The 20025-nt window shown below is 40.6% G+C and overlaps 1 protein-coding gene across 2 annotated transcripts in view; it reads right to left on the bottom strand.

The window, feature by feature from the left end:
- STAT4 (signal transducer and activator of transcription 4) overlaps nt 1-20025 on the bottom strand; it is a 136525-nt gene that overhangs the window by 108106 nt on the left and 8394 nt on the right. Inside the window, exon 2 of one of the 2 annotated variants that reach the window (XM_025001441.2) lies at nt 18025-18117. The gene's annotated coding sequence lies outside the window, so the exon portion shown is untranslated. Of the gene's footprint in view, nt 1-18008; nt 18118-20025 lie in introns of both variants that reach the window. The other variant, XM_059874387.1, reaches the window with a different exon arrangement.

Consider the following 20025-nt stretch of genomic DNA (forward strand, 5'->3'; position numbering starts at 1 on the left):
ATTGCTTTTCTTTGAAGTGACCATTGTATATTAGTATGTGTATGTCCCATTTCATCACACAGAATATTAAAGACACATGGATTCAAGATCTGAGATTTAATACAATTAATATGTTTTCCTACTTTTTTGTAAATTCTTAATTCACACTGGCATTTAAAAAATTTTAGGGGTTTCCACGGTGGCCCAGTCGTTAAGAATATTCCTTGCAACACAAGGGACACTGATTTGATCCCTGGTCCAAGAAGATCCCACATGCCATGGAGCAACTAAGCCCGTGCACCACAATTACTGAGCCCACAGGCTGCAACCAACTAGAGCCTGTGCTCCACACGAGAGAAGCCGCCACTATGAGAAGCCTACACAGCACAACTGGAGAGTAGCCCCCACTCTCCAAACCTAGAGAAAGCCTGTGCACAGCAACAGAGAGCCAGCGCAGCCAATAAATATATAAGTAAATAAAAACTGAAGTGCGTGGTGGTGAAGGATGCAGTGAATACTAGGATAATTTGGCACCACACCTTGGTTCATTCTAAGGCACCAAGATTACCCATCATGGCTTTGGTGCTATCAGTGTAGATGTCAACAAAGTGAAAAGGCAAACCAGTATTATTATGAAATAGTGCTACCCTGGAGGACAGCCTGAAAAGACCTGGAGGACTACTCCCAGGGGTCCTCAGACAACACTTTCGGAATCCTTGCTCCATGCACCATCTCCTGTCTACTGTAGTCAGTTACCCAGAGTTCTAGATCATGAGGGAATCTCCACTCAAATGAACAGTCTCTTGGTTTCATACATACACTTAAATTCTGGTTCTTTTCCTATTTCACGAACTAAGCCAGGCTTCTAGGAAAGGGTATCCCTATATCCCCCTTGCTTCTCTTTCTTTGAATTAAATCTAAAAAGCTAGGTCCCCAATTTCTTGACACTACACTGGCCTTGGCCTCATCAGCGCCTCGTCAGAAACAAACAAAACAAAAACAGAAAACCTCAAACCAACCTTCCCCAAAACAATTCAAAGCAAATCAAACAAAAGCATTCTAATGTGAAATCCCCATAAAGTTTCCCAAACCCAAAGACCTTCAGAGATTTCTCTCCGCTTTAAATTGTCCCCTAACTGCCCTCTTATAAGCCCTACTGCTGTTTTGTTTTGTTGTCTTTCGTCTCATCTTAAGACGGAAATAACAGATTATAGACTTCCTGAAATATAGATTCTAGTACTCATTTTGCCACTTTCTAGCAGTACAAAGTTGGATTAGCTACCTAACCTCTGAGTTCCAAACTACCCATAAAAATGGCAATACCATAGCCCATACAAAATTGCTGAGAAGATTCAAAGGTCTAATGTCAGGAATGAGATAAGGAAAAATGCTCAGTAGCTGTTGTGAATAGAATAATAAACATAGCCAGATTGTAAGAAACTTTGGAGGTCACTAGGTTAATAAACTCCATTTTCCCTTCCCCCTGGTTGTACAGACAGGGTTTCAAATGGAGATGGGATGAAGACAGGTAAGGTGAGGTAAACAGGTTCACATCTGTAAGTCGGTGGCAGAGAGGATTCAGTCTGTTCTTCTGACTGCTTTTTCCGCTATGCTCAGGAGATCTGTTTGTTTTGGAGGCCGTGAGACAGGAAGAGAAGGGGTGTCACTTTCCCTCCACGGGATACAAGCCACCTCCACCTTCTCCCCAATTCTTATACAAAGAACATAAACATTTGTTTGTTTTGATTTTTGTGGTGGCACCTTACCTCTCTGTCCAAGCTTCCTCTCTTGTGTGTCCCAAGGGAATAGGGGTAGGTTAGCTGATTGGACCAACAGAATACATACACACAGAAAGATACACTGGATTCCAAGGTAGCTAGTATCAAATGAGCGGTACACAGGATTATTGGAACAAGGCAGTCTGGTGTGGGTCTTACCAGCTCATCTGTGTAGGTCACTCAAGCTCAATCAAAAAACAGAGACAATGCCTTGTGCTAAGGGTTTTAGTTCAGTTCAGTCGCTCAGTCATGTCCAACTCTTTGCGACCCCATGGACTGCAGCACGCTGGGCCTCCCTGTCCATCACCGACTCCTGGAGTTTACTCAAACTCATGTCCATTGCATTGGTGATGCCATCCAACCATCTCATCCTCTGTCATCCCCTTCTCCTCCTGCCTTCAGTCTTTCCCAGCATCAGGGTCTTTTCAAACGAGTCAGCTCTTCACATCAGGTATTGGAGTTTCGTTTCAGCTTCAGCTTCAGTCTTTCCAATGAATATCCAGGACTGATTTCCTTTAGGATGGATCTCCTTGCAGTCCAAGGGACTCTCAAGAGTCTTCTCCAACACCACAGTTCAAAAGCATCAATTCTTCAGCACTCAGCTTTCTTTATAGTCCAATTCTCACATCCATACAAGACTACTGAAAAAATCATAGCCTTGACTGGTTGGACCTTTGTTGGCAAAGTAATGTCTCTGCTCTTTAAGATGCTGTTTAGGTTGATCATAACTTTTCTCCCAAGGAGTAAGCATCTTTTAATTTCATAGCTGCAGTCACCATCTATAGTGATTTTGGAGCCCAAAAAAGTAAAGTCTGCCACTGTTTCAACTGTTTCTCCATCTATTTGCCATGAAGTGATGGACCTGGATTGCCATGATCTTTGTTTTCTGATTGTTGGGCTTTAAGCCAACTTTTTCACTCTCCTCTTTCACTTTCATCAAGAGGCTCTTTAGTTCTTCATTTCTGCCATAGGGGTGGTGTCACCTGCATATCTGAAGTTATTGATATTTCTCTGGAAATCTTTATTCCAGCTTGTGCTTCATCCAGCCCAACGTTTCTTATGAGGTATACTCTGCATATAAGTTAAATAAGCACAGTGACAATATACAGCCTTGACGTACTCCTTGTCCTATTTGGAACCAGTCTGTTGTTCCATGTCCAGTTCTAACTGTTGCTTCCTGACCTGCATACAGATTTCTCAGGAGGCAAGTCAGGTGGCCTGGTATTCCCATCTCTTTAATAATTTTCCACAGTTTATTGTGATCCACACAGTCAAAGGCTTTGGCATAGTCAATAAAGAAGAAATAGATGTTCTTCTGGAACTCTCTTGCTTTTTTGATAATCCAATGGATGTTGGTAATTTGATCGCTGGTTCCTCTGCCTTTTCTAAAACCAGCTTAAACATCTGGAAGTTCATGGTTCACATATTGCTGAAGCCTGGCTAGGAGAATTTTGAGCATTACTTGACTAGCATGTGAGATGAGTGCAACTGTGTGGTAGTTTGAGCATTCTTTGGCATTGCCTTTCTTTGGGATTGGAATCTGAATCTGAATCTGAAAACTGACCTTTTCCAGTCCTGTGGCCACTGCTGAGTTTTCCAAATTTGCTGGCATATTGAGTGCAGCACTTTCACAGCATCATCTTTTGGATTTGAAAGTTCAATTGGAATTCCATCACCTCTACTAGCTTTGTTTGTAGTGATACTTCCTAAGGCCCACTTGACTTCACACTCCAGGATGTCTGGCTCTAGGTGGGTGATCACACCATTTTGATTATCTGGGTCGTGAAGATCCATTTTGTACAGTTCTTCTGTGTATTCTTGCCACCTCTTTTAATATCTTCTGCTTCTGTTAGGTCCATACCATTTCTGTCCTTTATTGAGCTGTTTCATTGCATGAAATGTTCCCTGCTGCTGCTGCTAAGTCGCTTCAGTCATGTCCGACTCTGTGCGACCCCAGAGACGGCAGCCCACCAGGCTCCCCCATCCCTGGGATTCTCCAAGCAAGAATACTGGAGTGGGTTGCCATTTCCTTCTCCAATGCATGAAAGTGAAAAGTGAAAGTGAAGTTGCTCAGTCGTGTCCAACCCTGGGTATCTCTAATTTTCTTGAAGAGATCTCTAGTATTTCCCATTCTATTGTTTTCCTCTATTTCTTTGCACTGATCACTGAGGTAGGCTTTCTTATCTCTCCTTGCTATTCTTTGTAAGCTAAGGGCTTTGTAACCTAAGGGCTTTGTAAGCTAAGGCCTTGCTACCTACTTAAGTCCAATTCCCAATGACAGTGCTCCCTCTACTGTCCCCTCTAAAACATTGCAAATTATAAATCTGCCTTCCCCCACCCGCTCCATCCCCCTACTCCACCCCACCTCTCACCTCCTTACCACCCCCCCACCACCCCCCACCCTGCAATAGAACTTTTTTTTGGCCACCTGATGCGAGGAACCGACTCATTGAAATAGACCCTGATAAAGGGAAATATAGAAGGTAGAAAGAGAAGGGGACAGCAGAGGATGAGATGATTGGATAGCCTCACCAACTCAATGAACTTGAGTTTGAACAAGCTGGTGGAGATAGTGAAGGACGGGGAAGCCTGGCATGCTGCAGTCTATGGGGTCCCAAAGAGTCTGACATGACTGAGCCACTGAATAACAACAACTTTTTCAGCTCTAACTCCTTGGCAGGCAAGGGCTGAGAACTTCACATGCATTGTTAAAACAATGCTAATCCTTACAACATACCCCAGGATTAAGTATTATTCTTATCATCAAGTGACAGATAAGGAGATAATGAGGCTGGAGGATCTGGTAAATCTTAAACAGATAAGGGGACAGTTTCAGGATTGAAACGCCAGACTGTCTGACTCCAGAAACATTTGTAACCGTTCAGCTTTACTAAAAAAAAAACCTTACCTGCTCTGATAATAAAAGCAATAAATTGCTCAGAGAGTTAAGGAAGAGGTAAATTTAAGGATCTAAACACAAATTCCAAAATACACTCATTACATAGTCTATTGGTTAGAGATGATTCGTATCCTCTGATTCTCCAGCATTCCTATGGAGCATATGGACAATTAGCCATGCATTTAAAAGTCCTTGATGTATCATGACGATAGGCACATTGCCAACAGTGTTCCAAAACATTTAGCAAATTACATGCTTCTATAGCATCTTGTTTATACTGTACATGAGGTGAGTGTTTCTATTGAGCCACAAATGAGACAATGAAGTTTGATAGCAGGCTAGGATATTTGAGTTGTAGACTTTTCCAAAAAAGTTCTGCTTATGTGGACAGTTAAATAGCCCTTAACCACCTCATTTTATTTGGTGTATTTTTCATATGCAATTCTCTCTCTGGACTGAATATTTAGGGAGTCAGGACTAAATGCTCATTTTCTTTGTATTTTAGTGTTCAGCTCAGTGCCTGGAACAGAGCAGGTTTTCAAGAAATGTTTACTGAACAGAAGAAGAGTTGATGAAGGACTCCATCATCAAAGTCTGTTCTGAGAAGGGCTCTCTCTAGTGACTTTCCTTGTCAAGTCCCTTCATCCCTGCCAAGTTTGACTCTACACTTGATTATTATGACATCTCACATTTATACATTTATTAGTAGTTATGTTGTTGTTGTTCAGTCACTAGTTCATGTCTGACTCTTTGTGACCCCATGGACTACAGCAGACCAGGCTTTGCTGTCCCTCACCATCTCCCAGAGTTTGTCCAAGTTCATGTTCCTTGAGTCAGTGATCCCATCCAACCATCTCATCCTCTGCCACTCTCTTCTCCTTTTGCCTTCAATCTTTCCCAGCATCAGGATCTTTTCCAGTGACTCATCTCTTCACATCAGGTGGCCAAAGTATTGGAGCTTCAGCATCAATCCTTCCAGTGAGTATTCAGGGTTGATTTTCCTTAGGATTGACAGGCTTGATCCCCTTGCTGTCCTAGGGACTCTCAAGAATCTTATCCAGTACTGCAGCTTGAAAGCATCAGTTTTTCAGTGCTCAGCCTTCTTTATGGTCTAACTCTAACATCTGTACAAAAGAAAGACCATAGCTTTGACTATATGGACCTTTGTTGGCAAAGTGAAGTCTTTCCTTTTTAATATGCTATCTAGGAGAAGGCAATGGCACCCCACTCCAGTACTCTTGCCTGGAAAATCTCATGGATGGAGGAGCCTGGAAGGCTGTAGTCCATGGGGTCGCTGAGGGTCGGACACGACCAAGTGACTTCACTTTCACTTTTCACTTTCATGCATTGGAGAAGGAAATGGCAACCCACTCCAGTGTTCTTGCCTGGAGAATCCCAGGAATGGAGGAGCCTGGTGGGCTGCCGTCTACTGGGTCGCACAGAGTCGGACACGACTGAAGTGATTTAGCAGCAGCAGGTTTGTCTTAGCCTTCTTTTCAAGAAGTAAGTGTCTTCCAATTTCAAGACTGCAATTTGATGTGCATTAATTCTATTTGAATACAAGTTGAAGAGAAGAAGTCATCTTTCAATTTCTCTCTTATTTTCTCAAATATGTTAGGGAGAGAATAATCTTTACTTAGGAAAAGAGTTTGGTTACGCTGTTTAGGGTGATAGGAAAAAGTGAAAAAACAGCTAAAGGACTCCACTTAAAGACATAAATAGAAATTGGGACAATGGAATAGATAGGAGAGAAAAATAAGAGAGGAAAGGAAAGAGGAAGATACAGGAAGGTAAAGGAAGCTGAAAATGGGGAAAGAATGAGAGAGAGAACAAAACATGGCACAAAACTTGCCTCAAATACTCTTTTCATTTCTTTCATACCATTGCAACAAAAACCATACTGATCATTCATGAAGTCTGGGGGGATGGAGAAGGTGTGCAACAGAGACAAAAAACTTGATATAGATCATTAGACATGGGTCATTTGACTCTACTGTTCAAAACTTTCCATTGACCCCCATTTTGAAGCAAATCAATTAGACCAACTAAAGGCAGCACTCAATGAAAAGCATCCAAAATTAGTCAACAGAAAATGTATCATCTTCCATCAGGATAGTGGAAGACTACATGTTTCTTTGATGACCAGGGGAAAATTGTTGCAGTTTGTCTGGGAAGTTCTAATTCATCTGCCATACTTATCATACATTTCACCTTTGGACATCCATTTATTTCAGTCTTTACAAAATTCCCTTAATGGTAAAAAATTTTCAATTCCCTGAAAAACTGTAAAAGGTACCTGAAAGAGTTCTTTGATCAAAAAGATAAAAAGCTTGGGAAGATGGAATTATGAAGTTGCCTGAAAAATGGCAGAAGGTCATGGAACAACATGGTTAATACCTCATTCAGCAAAGTTACTGGTGAAAATGAAAACTGTCTTTTATTCTTACTTAAAAAACTGAAGGAGAGTTTTGGCCAACCCAATATTTTCTTTTGTGTGAACTTTGATAGTTTGTATAATTCAAAAAATTTATCCATTAATGTGATCCCTACCAAATTATGCATGACGTTTTCACCAAACTAGAAAAAATAACCCTAAAATATGGAACCAAAAAAAAAAAAAAAAAAAAAGAATTTCTGCTAAAGCCTGAGGAAAAAGAACAAAGCTGGAGGCATAAACCTTCTAGACTTCAGATGATATGACAAAGCTACAGTAATCAAAACAGTGAATCAGAACTTCCGAGTCAAGCTACAACAGTTTTTGCCTGGTCATCAAGGAACACATGATCTTGTGCTCCACTTATGGAAGACAATGCCCTTTCTTTTGACTCATTTTGGATGCTTTTCATTGAGTGCTGCCTTCAGTTGGTCTAATTGATTTGCTTCAATAAATCAGTTCAGAAATAAACCCACACACCTATGGTCAATTAATCTTTGAGAAAGAAAGCATGAAAATACAATGGAGAAGAAAAGTTTGTTCAGCAAGTGGTGTTGGGCAAGTGTGACAGCCACATGTAAATCAATGAAGCTAGAACACGCCCTCATACCCTGAACAAAGGTACTTGAGATGGATTAAAGACTTAAATATAAGACCTGACACCGTAAAACTACTAGAAGAGAACACAGGCAAAACATTCTCTGACATAAATTATACCAATGTTTTCTTAGGTTCATCTCACAAGGCAATAGAAATAAAAGCAAAAATGAACAAATGGAACCTAATCAAACTTGTAAGCTTTTTTACAGCAAAGGAAACCATAAACAAAGAGCAATCTACAGACTGGGAGAAAATATTTGCAAATGATGCAACCAAGAAGAGTTTGATTTCCAAAATATGCAAACATCTCATACAACTCAATAACAAAAAGAAACAACCCAATCAAAAAAGAGACAGAAGATCTAAATAGACATTTCTTCAAGAAGACATACAGATGGCCAATGGGCACATGAAAGATGCTCAATATCACTAATTATTAGAGAAATGCCAAACAAAACTGCAACGAAGTACCTGCAACATTCTCACACTAGTCAGAATGGCCATCATTAAAAAGTCTACAAATAATAAATGCTGGAGATATGGAGAAAAGGGAACCCTCCTACATTGTTGATAGGAATATAAATTAGTACAGTCACTATGGAAAACTGTATGGAGGTTCCTTAAAAAAACTAAAAGTAGCATGACCATATAATCCAGCAATCCCACTCTAAGGTACATATCTAGAGAAAACTGAATTAGAACGATATGTGCACTCCAGTGTTCACTGCGACACTGTTCACAATAGCCCAGACCCGGAAACAAACTAATTGTTCATCAACAGATGAATGGATAAAGAAGATGTGGTACATACACACAATGGAATACTACTCAGTCATAAAAATGAATGAAATAATGCTATTTGGAGAAATATAAATGCACCTAGAGATTATCATACTAAGTGAAGTATGTCAAAGACGTATATTATATCACTTACATGTGGAATCTAAAAAAATAATAAAAATGAACTTACTTACAAAACAGACTCAGATATAGAAAACAAACTTATGGTAACCAAAGGCAGAGGAAAGTGAAAGTAATAGTTGCTCAGTTACGTCTAGCTCTTTGTGACCCCACAGACTGTAGCCTACCAGCTCCTCTGTCCATGGAATTCTTCAGGCAAGAATACTGGAGTGAGTAGCCATTCCCTTCTCCAGGGGATCTTCCCCACCCAGGGATAAAACCAGTGTCTCCTGCATTGCAGGCAAATTCTTTAAAGGGAAAGGGGAGGAGGGATTAATTGGGAGTATGGGATTAACAGATGCACAGTACCATATATCCAAATAGATAAACAACAAAGATTTACTGTATAGCATAGGGAACTATATTCAGTATTGTGTACTAAATTATAATGGGAAAGAATACAGATAAATACATATATGCATGAGTGCAGGATTTGTCGCTTCAATTGTGTTTGACTCTTTGAAACGCTATGAATTGTAGCCTACCAGGCTCCTCTGGTCATGGGGATTCTCCAGGCAAGAATACTGGAGTGAGTTGCCATACCTACTTCCAGAGGGGATTTTCCCAACTCAGGGATCAAACCTGTGTCTCATGTCTCCTGCATTGGTAGTTGGGTTCTTTACCACTAGCACCACCTGGGAAGCCCGTAAACATGTATATGTATAAACAAATCACTTTGTTATATATGCCTGAAACTTACACAATATTATAAAACAGCTATACTTCAATTTGAAAATTTATCTTTTTATATAAATAGTTAAATTATAGACAGAAAGTTGTTCATGGTCTCTTCTTGTTCTTTTTAATATCTGTAGTATATATATAATGTCACCTCTGTCAGTTCTGATACTGATAGTTTATGTCTTCTTTTTTCCATAACAATCTAACTAGATTATCAATTTTATTGATTATATCAAAGACAAGCTTTTGATTTCATTGATTTTCGCTGTTTTTCTGTTATTTTATTGACCTCTGCTCTGGTTTTTTAAATTTCCTTTCTTCTTTTTACTTTGATTTCAATTCACATTTTTTATGTGTCTTAAGATGAATGCTTCAGAGAAGGCAATGGCACCCACTCCAGTACTCTTGCCTGGAAAATCCCATGGAAGGAGGAGCCTGGTGGGCTGCAGTCCATGGGGTCACATAGAGTCAGACATGACTGAAGCGACTTAGCAGCAGCAGCAGCAGCAGCAAGGTGGATGCTTAGATCATTGATTGGATCTTTCTTCTTTCCTAGTACAATACAAGTTGCTCAGTGTCCAACTCTTTGGGACCCATGGACTATACAGTTCATGGAATTCTCCAGGCCAGAATACTGAAGTGGGTAGTCTTTCCCTTCCCCAGGGGATCCTCCCAACCCAGGGATCGCACCCAGGTCTCCTGCATTGCAGGTGGATTCTTTACCAGCTGAGCCACAGGGAAGACCAAGAATACTAGAGTGGGTAGCCTAACCCTTCTCCAGTGGATCTTCCCAACTTAGGGATCGAATCAGGGTTTCCTGCATTGAAGGCGGATTCTTTACCAGCTGAGCTTACCAGGGAAGCCCCAGTATGCTAAGTTGCTTCAGTCGTGTCCGACTTTGTGTGACTCTATGGACGGCAGCCCACCAGGATTCCCCATCCCTGGGATTCTCCAGGCAAGAACAGTGGAGTGGGTTGCCATTTCCTTCTCCAATGCATGAAAGTGAAAAATGAAAGTGAAGTCGCTCAGTCGTGCCTGACTCTTCTCGATCCCATGGACTGTACCCCACCAGGTTCCTCCGTCCATGGGATTTTCCAGGCAAGAGTACTGGAATGGGGTGCTGTATATATTTCCCCTTTACCACTGCTTAGCTGCATCCCACAAATTTTTATGTATTGTTTTTAATTTTCATTCATTCTGTTTAAAATGCTTTCTAATTTTCCTTATGATTCTTTCTTTGACATATGGATGTTTTTAAACCAGTGTGTCATCTAATATTCTGATATGTGGAGATTTTCCAGGTATCTCTTTGTTTATTATCTTTTTAATAAAAGATAATATCTGGTATTATCTTTTTAATTCAATTGTGGTTGTTGTACTTTGTGTTATTTGAATTATTTTAAATTTATTGCACTTTATTTTACAGCATAAATTATGATTTATCTTGTTCAATATTTAGGATGTATTTTTAAAAATCTAGTCTCTTTTGCCATTGAGTAGAGTGTCCTATGAACATCAATTAGGTCTGATAGTTTTCTATATAATTTCTGATTTTTTTTTTTTTTTTTTTGCCTGTTTATTCAATCCCTTGTGGCTCAGCTGGTAAAGAACCTATCTGCAATGTGAGAGACCTGGGTTCGATCCCTGGGTTGGGAAGATCCCCTGGAGAAGGGAAAGGCTACCCACTTCAGTATTCTGGCCTGGAGAATTCCATGAACTGTATAGTCCATGGGGTTGCAAAGGGTTGGACACTACTGAGTGACCTTCATTTTGGGACTTCCCTGGTGGCCCAGTGGACAAGACTCTGTGCTCATAATGCAGGGGGCACAGGTTCAATCCCTGATTAGGGAACTAGATCCCACATGCCACAACTGAGAGCAGTTCAGCCTATATAAAGAAATAAAATAGCCTAAATAAATAAATAAAATATATGTTTTGGCTTCCCAGGTGGCACTAGTGGCTGGTTCAGGAGACATAAGAGATGTGGGTTTGATCCTGAGGTCAAAAAGATCCCCTGGAGAAGGAAATGGCAACCTACTCCACTATTCTTGCCTGGAAAATCCCATGGACAGAGGAGCTTGGCGGGCCACAGGGTCACATAGTCGGACATGACTGAACCGACTTAATCTTATTATTATCAGAGGAGTATTGAAATCTTGAGTTATAATTCTGGATTTGTCTATTCTCCTCTTAGTTCTGTTCTCTTTTTTTTAGGAACACTAAGTGCATAAACATTTAAGATTATTTTGTCCTTTTGGTGATTTCCCCTTTTATCATTATGAAATCCCTCTTTATCCGTGTTTTGCTCTGATAATGCATATTGCTCTGAAGGCTGCTTTGTCTTATGTTTATATAGCCACTTCACTTTTCCTTGATTCACATTAATGTGGTATACAATTTTCCTGATATTTTACTTTTAACTACTTATTAATATTAGAAGCTGGTTTCTTGCAGGTACCCTATAACTGGGTCTTGCTTTTTTTTAACCAGTTGGCCAATTTCTGCTATTATCATGTATTATGGACTTCCTCCACTCTGGCTGTTGGGAGTATGTTGGGACTATGCCTAGTCCTCTGTGAACTCCAGAAATTGTTCCACCCTCTCCTTTCTAGTGGTTTTCCCTCCAACTTTGGGTAATTGCTCCACACACAGATACTGATCAGTACTCAGCTGAAGAGTCAAGGGGCACCTTCTACAGTCTCCTTTCTGGTGCTCAGCTCTCTGGATTCTAGCCAACTTGGCCTCCTCAAACTCTCAGCTCCAGGGGACCTGCCAGGCTCTGTTTGAGTTCCCTCTTACTGTGCTGCAGCCTGGAAATTTTGTCCTTTTAAAAAATAAGCTAGACAATCATAAAAATTCCTTCATTTTTTCACTCTTCTCAGGGAATATTATTCTCTTGCACTGCCTGTTCACTGTGTCTGAAAACCATTGTTTCATATATTTTTCAGCTTTTTCAAAGTTGTTTAAAGCAGGAGGGTAAATCCACACATGGAAGATTTGCCAGATTTAACAAAACACAAGGCAAAAAAACAAAACAAAACAAAAAAGGCAAAAAAACCCAAAAAACTACAAGGAAAGACTCTTTTAAATCTGAATATCAGACCAACAGCAAATACTTTTTATTATAATCCATACTTACAGTATAATTATATCTGAAATTCAAATTTAATGGGGCTTCTTAGATTTTATCTGGTGACCTTAATCCCTATTAATCCATCATGTCTGAAGCAGAAGTCCCCAGAGACTCTTTTAGGTACAGGAGCTGTATTCTTGTTTGTAAATCCACTCACTTCAGTATGAAATATTCACTAAGCTCCTATACTGCACTCATCAGAATGAGATGATGTAGGGAGGGATCTCCTTGAGGAGATACCAAATTGACAGCAAAGACCAAATAAGCATATATAAGACGAATAAATTCTCAGTTGATCTATAATACTAAGCATGAATGCCACAGGAATTCAGAAGAGTTGAAGACCAAGATGAACTAAAGTAGCCAGAAAACCCAGGAGACATGGTTAATAAGAAAAAGTGAAGGATGAAAAAGCTATATTCAGACAGGGGAGGAACAATGGTGCTCAGTCTGCCTAAGGAAGTAAGACACAGATGCGGGATAGGGTCAGCATCATTCTGGACAGGGAATACAGTGACCTGCACAAAAGATGCTGTGGAAGAGTCATTATAAACAAGTGAGCTGGTCTCAGGGCCTCTGAAAAGAGCTATCAACTGTCTCATTGCACAAGGAGAACTGGGTGAGAGCATGGGTGAGGACTGAAATCTATACTGCTTCAATTTCCAAGATACCAGCCTCTGTGCTGGGGCTCATCCAGTCAGAGGAAGGGAAGACTTTTCTAATTTTCAGGTTGTTATGGAACATCTGAGGCTCTGGGTGGCAGCTTTGGTGCCTTCCTTCTGAGTAGTCACAGTAAAATTACCTCTGGACAGCTGACCCAGATTGTTCAGTGTGAGTATCCCTTGCGGGGAAGGTAGGTGGAGATGTTGGGAGCACATCATTGCAAATCAACTGTACGCCATTTAAAAGAATGAAAGAAGAAGAATAGCCTTAAATCCAGTGCTGTGAATTCAAAGGCCTCTTGGGGCAGGAAGATAATGTGCTTGTGGAGAAGCTATCTAACAGATAGCTTTTCTCTCTGGAAAGTTTTTCAGAAGAAGCTGCAACTCTAGATTTTTAAGAAAAAATCTCCTAAACTTCAACTGTAGGCATAGTTTAAAAATATAAACCTGCCTCCCCACATGCAAAGGTACACCCCACAATACGCAGTGCAGTCTTAACACTGTTCTAACCAAATAACACTCATCTGCAGGTGTGAATGCTACTAATGTGCTGTATTTCCTGGCCCTAGTCATTCTACACATAGGTACATTATCTACTGGAGGTCCCCCAGAAAGGAAGAGAAAGGGAAGAGGGAAGAAGAGGAGAACCAAGGCAAAAACTACCCAATGTGGCAATGTGGATGAATGGATTTTGGAAGACATGAACTGAAATATCTACTTTCTCTCCCCTCTCATTCATCAGCTTGTTCTTAAAAGAATGAAGTGGGGCTTCCCTGGTGGTCCAGTGGTTAAGAATCTGCCTGCCAGTACAGGGGAGAGAGGCTCGATCCCGGTCTGGGAAGATTCCACATGCTAGAGAGCAACTAAGTCAGTACCCCACAGCTACTGAGCTCACCCTGCAACTACTGAAGCCCGGGTGCCTAGAGCTTGGGCTCCAAAACAAGAGAAGCCACTGCAGTGAGAAGCTCTCACACAGCAAGGAAGCATAGCCCCCGCTCCCTTCAACAAGAGAAAGTCCAAGTACAGCAATGAAGATCCACCACTGCAGGAAAAAAAAAGAATGAAGCAACAGATGCAGACTTAACTGGTTGGAGCAATAGTTTTGTATTTAGTTTCACCACCAAAATTTCAGACTAGTATTCCTCTCTGGAGATTTGGAGATTATGAGTTGTAATGATGAACCTTTACAGTAAAAAACCTGTATCACATCTTCACCAGCTTGAAATTTCTTGCAACAAGAAAAAAAAAACCCCTAAAGCAAATGACCACCTGTGACAAATATCAGATTTGTGAAAAGACTGTCAGCAGTACGGTATAGCATTTTTTTCTTCCACGTGTAGAAATGACCAATTGTGCCATCTAAAACAGAACTAAACTAAATGATATTAAACTAGGGACTTCCCTCCCAGGTGGTGGTAGGGGTAAAGAATCTGCTGATAATGCAAGAGACTCAAGAGACACAGGTGCAGGTTCGATCCCTGGGTCAGGAAGATCCCCTGGAGGAGGGCATGGCAATCCACTCCATTATTCTTGCCTGGAAAATTCCATGGACAGAGCAGCCTGGTGGGCTACAGTCCGTCAAGTTGCAAAGAGTCGGACATGACTGAGTAACTAAGCACAAAGGCAGTCAAACTAAACTAGATGCCTCCATGGAAGGTGAACCTATATCTGTAGCTCCTCTGGGAATGAAAATAATGAACTCAGTCTTAAAAATGAAGGATTGCTACCTTCTTTCTCTTAAGAAATACTTGACTTTTCAAATCATTGCTGCTGAGCTGCAGTAAATGTATATCTTATCTGTTTGGCTACTGCCTGCATTGATCTATCTGTGTGAACCACGGAGTTCCTTTCTAGTTTTATGCTATATTATAGCAATGGTTGGGAGGCGGGAGTCTAATGCACTATTAAAAACACAATTTTTAAGGAAAAAGTGCAATTTTAAGGACAGCCAATCCTCTTACCTGAATCTTTCTAGTTAGTCACATTGCAAAGAATTTTCTCTTCCTTTGCCAAATTGAAGGCTACAGCATAAAAGAAGCACCAGAGGGCACTAGTCTCACAGGGAAACCAGCTCACAGAACCACAAAAGATGGAGGCTGCCTCTGAATTTATCTGTCAGTGTTCTTTCACATTTAAATGAGACAAGTATTCTCTAGGCTTTTGTCATTTGTGAGTGAATAACGACCTTGTTCCTGAGACATCACAAGCTTTACAGAATTAATATGCTAGACCTACCAACTTCCTCTATGGCAAGTGTTTTTTCAGTCACTAAGTTGTGACTCTTTCGTGACGCCATGGACTGTAGCCCTCCAGGCTCCTCTGTCCAAGGGATTTCCCAGGCAAGAAGACTGGAATGGGTTGCCATTTCCTTCTCCAGGCGATCTTCTTGACCCAGAGATCAAACCTGCAAGTCCTGCATGTGGGATTCTTTGCCACTGAGCCATCTGGGAAGCTCCCATGGCAAGTGGCAACTGTATTGGATAGTATTTTACACAAGGTTAGATATGGGGGCAGGATGCGGCAGGAGGCAGGAGGACAGATGGTGATGTGAACTCAGGTCAAAGAACTGTGGAGATTTATTCTTGTTTTTGCTTAATCTGCTTACCTGAATGGTGACATTGTCGGGTTCATACCTAGGTGAGATCTGAGCCAGGAATTTGGTCAGTTTTAGATAAAATCTTTGTTTGCACTTGACTGAAGTTTTTCAAGTTTACACTGAATGCTGCTGCCAAGAGATCAGGAATCTCATACCTCCTTCCTAATGTTCACCGTGTCACCCCACCCCATCCCCAGAAAAATATATTATCTAATTAAAGATGATATACTTGCTATGCAAATGCACCTTCAAGACAAATTCTTTGGCTGTCCCTTCCAGAAAAGGTGTTACTTTCAAGTTCTCTCTTTATGGAAATTCCAGCATCACTACTGCTTATTTGTTGATTCATTGATTTTTTCCAGAGAACTTTCCCTAATAATCCAATTCATTTGTCGTATAAAGGCAAGGCCTCTGCATCCACTTCCTCATTTGCCACAAGGGGCAGAAAAATTCACAAGGAAATTTGGGTAGTAGTCATCTTTATCAAGTGTTGCTGTGACATAAAAGATTAATTACTAAAGATAACATTCATTCTCAAAGTACTAAGGTACATGGTGATGTATCCAAAGAGCCAGCTAGCTAGTTAAACTCCCTTTTAGATGGCGTTCAGCCTGTAGATTTTCTCAGGGCAGAGAAACTTATCATGTTTGGCCATATCGGAAGCAGCCAGTTAACCAGATGTAACTTGAAACTTTGACATGATTACATAGTGGCAACTTGTACTGTAAGTGTATTGTCCTATCGCCCGCATGCTGAGATACTGCCCCATTCTAAACAAGATGTCTGGCTTAATGGGGATATCCTCTAAAAATATTTAAACTAAAACAGGCTGACATCATAGGGGAAGGCTGTGTTCCTTGTATTTGTATTTCTAACTTCCCGTGCCATACCCGAAGAAAGCCACTGGATGTTGCTTAATAATGATAACAGTGGATTACATACAGTGGTTGGCAAAGGGAGAACAAATGATTAGATCATCCAGGCAACTCATCTCTCCAGCCAAGCAGAGTCCCCAGATAGGGAATCTAACACTTTTTTTAAGGCAGAGGGCCAAGTTGCAAGAACCACACTGACTTCGTTGTGCTGTCTTCTCTGGCAACAGACAGAGCGCCAAATCTGTTTTAGTTGGCTGCACTCATGCCCTACTTAAGTCCTTAAATGGGAGCTTCCAGCTCAGTACTGCTCTTTTCTTTAGAGATAACCAATGTTGAAAGGTAATTAACTCTTGTAAATGATGCCTGCACAAAACTCAAGGTCAGGTTACCACAGAGAACACCTTGACAGGACAAGACCAACAAGGAGAAAAGTCCTAGAGAGCCCTCCCATCTGGACAGGCTGTGGACTGTACTGTGTAAACTCTGGCTCAGAAAGGGCTATTGTTCCAGGCTTATTTATTCACCTGATTGGATTTAATCAATAGCCCAGCTGAAATGCTTGATTTCTCACATCCTAGGCTTTGGTCTTTTTATGAACTAGGGAGTCTGCCTTGTTTCTGAGTATATTTTCTTCTTAGAGTCAAATATATATATGGCTAATTCAGATTCTCAAAGTGTATTTTATAATTTCTGGAGGTGACAGGCTGGGACTATCCAGACTGGCTGTCAGATTCCCACTCCAATTTGGACTTTGTTGTGAAGAACACAGTAGTCTCAGTCAAGAAACATTTTACACCTCAGAGTCACCCATGCTTTTAGACTCATGGTGGGACCCAGGATGGTGAGTCAGGGTGCTCAGTCTCTCTGGCTGTCTCTTTCTTTGGGAAGGTGAGTGGTAAGGACCATGTGATCCTGGAACTCTCAGTGGTCTCCTCCCCTGTCTGTGGGGCTTCCCTGGTGGCTCAGACAGTAAAGCATCTGTTTACAATGTGGGAGACCTGGGTTTGAGCCCTGGGTTGGGAAGATCCCCTGGAGAAGGAAATGGCAACCCACTCCAGTACTATTGCCTGGAAAATCCCATGGACAGAGGAGCCTGGTAGGCTACAGTCTATGGGGTCACAAACAGTCGGGTCTGTAGAAGATGTTATTCAACAAAGCCAACAGGTGTCTCTGGATCTAGTTGTATCTAAAGCCCTAGACCGTTGGACTTCCCAGTTAAGCTGGGAAATGACTACCCCCTTTTCTCCCTTAAGCAACTTGGAATTGAATTGCTATTAGAAGCAACATGATTGATGGAAAAAATTATCAAGATAGTACCACATTATGGACTAGATATAAGGACAGAAAGCCCCAGAAAGAGAACAGGAGACTGACAGTAGATTGTTTATAAAGAAGCTATATTCAGACTTACAATGAGTATGACTTACTTCACAGTGAACTTGCTGAATTGGTTGAAGTTTTGCAGGGTTACATCTGTTATCCTTTAACATTTCATGGAGGACTGAGGAAGTGGCAGCATACTGGGAAAAGAGCCAACATAAAATGGTTGTGTAATAAAAGGGAAAAGGTTTAGTTTGGAAAATTAAAGACCTATAAGCTCAACTTTTATAGCAAGAGAAAAAATTGCCACAGTGAATAATGTGACTAGAACAAGATATTGACTTTAGTGAACTATATTTCCCTCAGGCCAATCTAGTATTTTAATCTATTGACAAATGATAGGTAAATTATATCTGTATGTTAGCACTGGGACCAGTGGTACACAGCCAAGCTGAAGAAGCCATGACAAGACTGGGTCGCAAGGTGGGAGTAAGGGGGGATGTAGACCACAGCTAGGGACATACTTCGTTCCAGGGTCTAAAGCCAAAGGGATTAAGATAATCTAAGATGTTGTGCCTTTTTCTGTTTCTTAAAAAAGTTGAATTTCCAACCAAAGACCTATGAAGACTGTTTGGTTCCTCTGAGAGCCTTTCTTTGCCCATCATTCAGAGAACAGTCATTAGATGATGGCTTTGTGCAGTACTTATTTATTAATTCTTCATTCATTCATTCACCACTTATTAAATGAGGTGTAAAGAAAATAAAAACGATGAACAGTTGGTTAAGTTTTTTCCCAATGAGAAATATGCGTCTGAGAACATTTTGATTATGATCTAATTATTACTGACTTTTATATTAAAAATTATCAAAAGAATAACAACAATTGAGATTTAACTACTTCCTTAAGTACTTTTAAGATTTGGTGTAAACTAGGACAAGAATTCAAAAAAAAAAATCCACCTCTTTTTTAAATTTTATTTTTAATTGAAATTTAATTGCTTTATAATATTGTGCTGATTTCTGCCATACAGCAGCATAAATTACCCATAGGTATACATATGTCCTCTCCCTCTTGAACCTCCCTCCTACCTCCCACCCCATCCCCACCCCTCTAAGTTGTTAGCTCTACTTTGAGTTCCCTGAGTCATACAGCAAATTCCCATTGGCTTTTTAAATTATGACTTGGCTTCATTTTGACTTCTTAAAGTTTAGATGTCATTCCAGTCTGGTCTATAGATCCTAGATTTCTGACTTTTTAACTTACTGCTTTATAGTTTCTATATATTGCAAGCCAGTACCCTGCTCTTACCAACTAGAAGTGCTGCTTTATCTGCAACTTTGTTTTTGTCATAGTCAGAAGTAAAACCAACATGAAGCAAAACATATGGAGAAAAGATTATTTCAGTCTTTCCACTGTTTGCTTCTATTTTTACTTCCCTTATAAATTACTAAAATGTTATTCTTGAAAAGATGTTTCTGGAAATAGAACTGCCTTATGATCCAGCAATCCCACTGCTGGGCATACACACTGAGGAAACCAGAAGGGAAAGAGACACGTGTACCCCAATGTTCATCGCAGCACTGTTTATAATAGCCAGGACATGGAAGCAACCTAGATGTCCATCAGCAGATGAATGGATAAGAAAGCTGTGGTACATATACACAATGGAGTATTACTCAGCCATTAAAAAGAATACATTTGAATCAGTTCTAATGAGGTGGATGAAACTGGAGCCTATTATACAGAGTGAAGTAAGCCAGAAGGAAAAACACCAATACAGTATACTAATGCATATATATGGAATTTAGAAAGATGGTAACAATAACCCGGTGTACGAGACAGCAAAAGAGACACTGATGTATAGAACAGTCTTTTGGACTCTGTGGGAGAGGGAGAGGGTGGGAAGATTTGGGAGAATGACATTGAAACACGTAAAATATCATGTAAGAAATGAGATGCCAGTCCAGGTTCGATGCACGATACTGGATGCTTGGGGCTAGTGCACTGGGACGACCCAGAGGGATGGTATGGGGAGGGAGGGAGGAGGGTCTAGGATGGGGAACACATGTATACCTGTGGCGGATTCATTTTGATATTTGGCAAAACT

The sequence above is a fragment of the Bos taurus genome, chromosome 2 (genome assembly GCF_002263795.3).
Source record: "Bos taurus isolate L1 Dominette 01449 registration number 42190680 breed Hereford chromosome 2, ARS-UCD2.0, whole genome shotgun sequence".
Lineage (NCBI taxonomy): Eukaryota > Metazoa > Chordata > Mammalia > Artiodactyla > Bovidae > Bos > Bos taurus.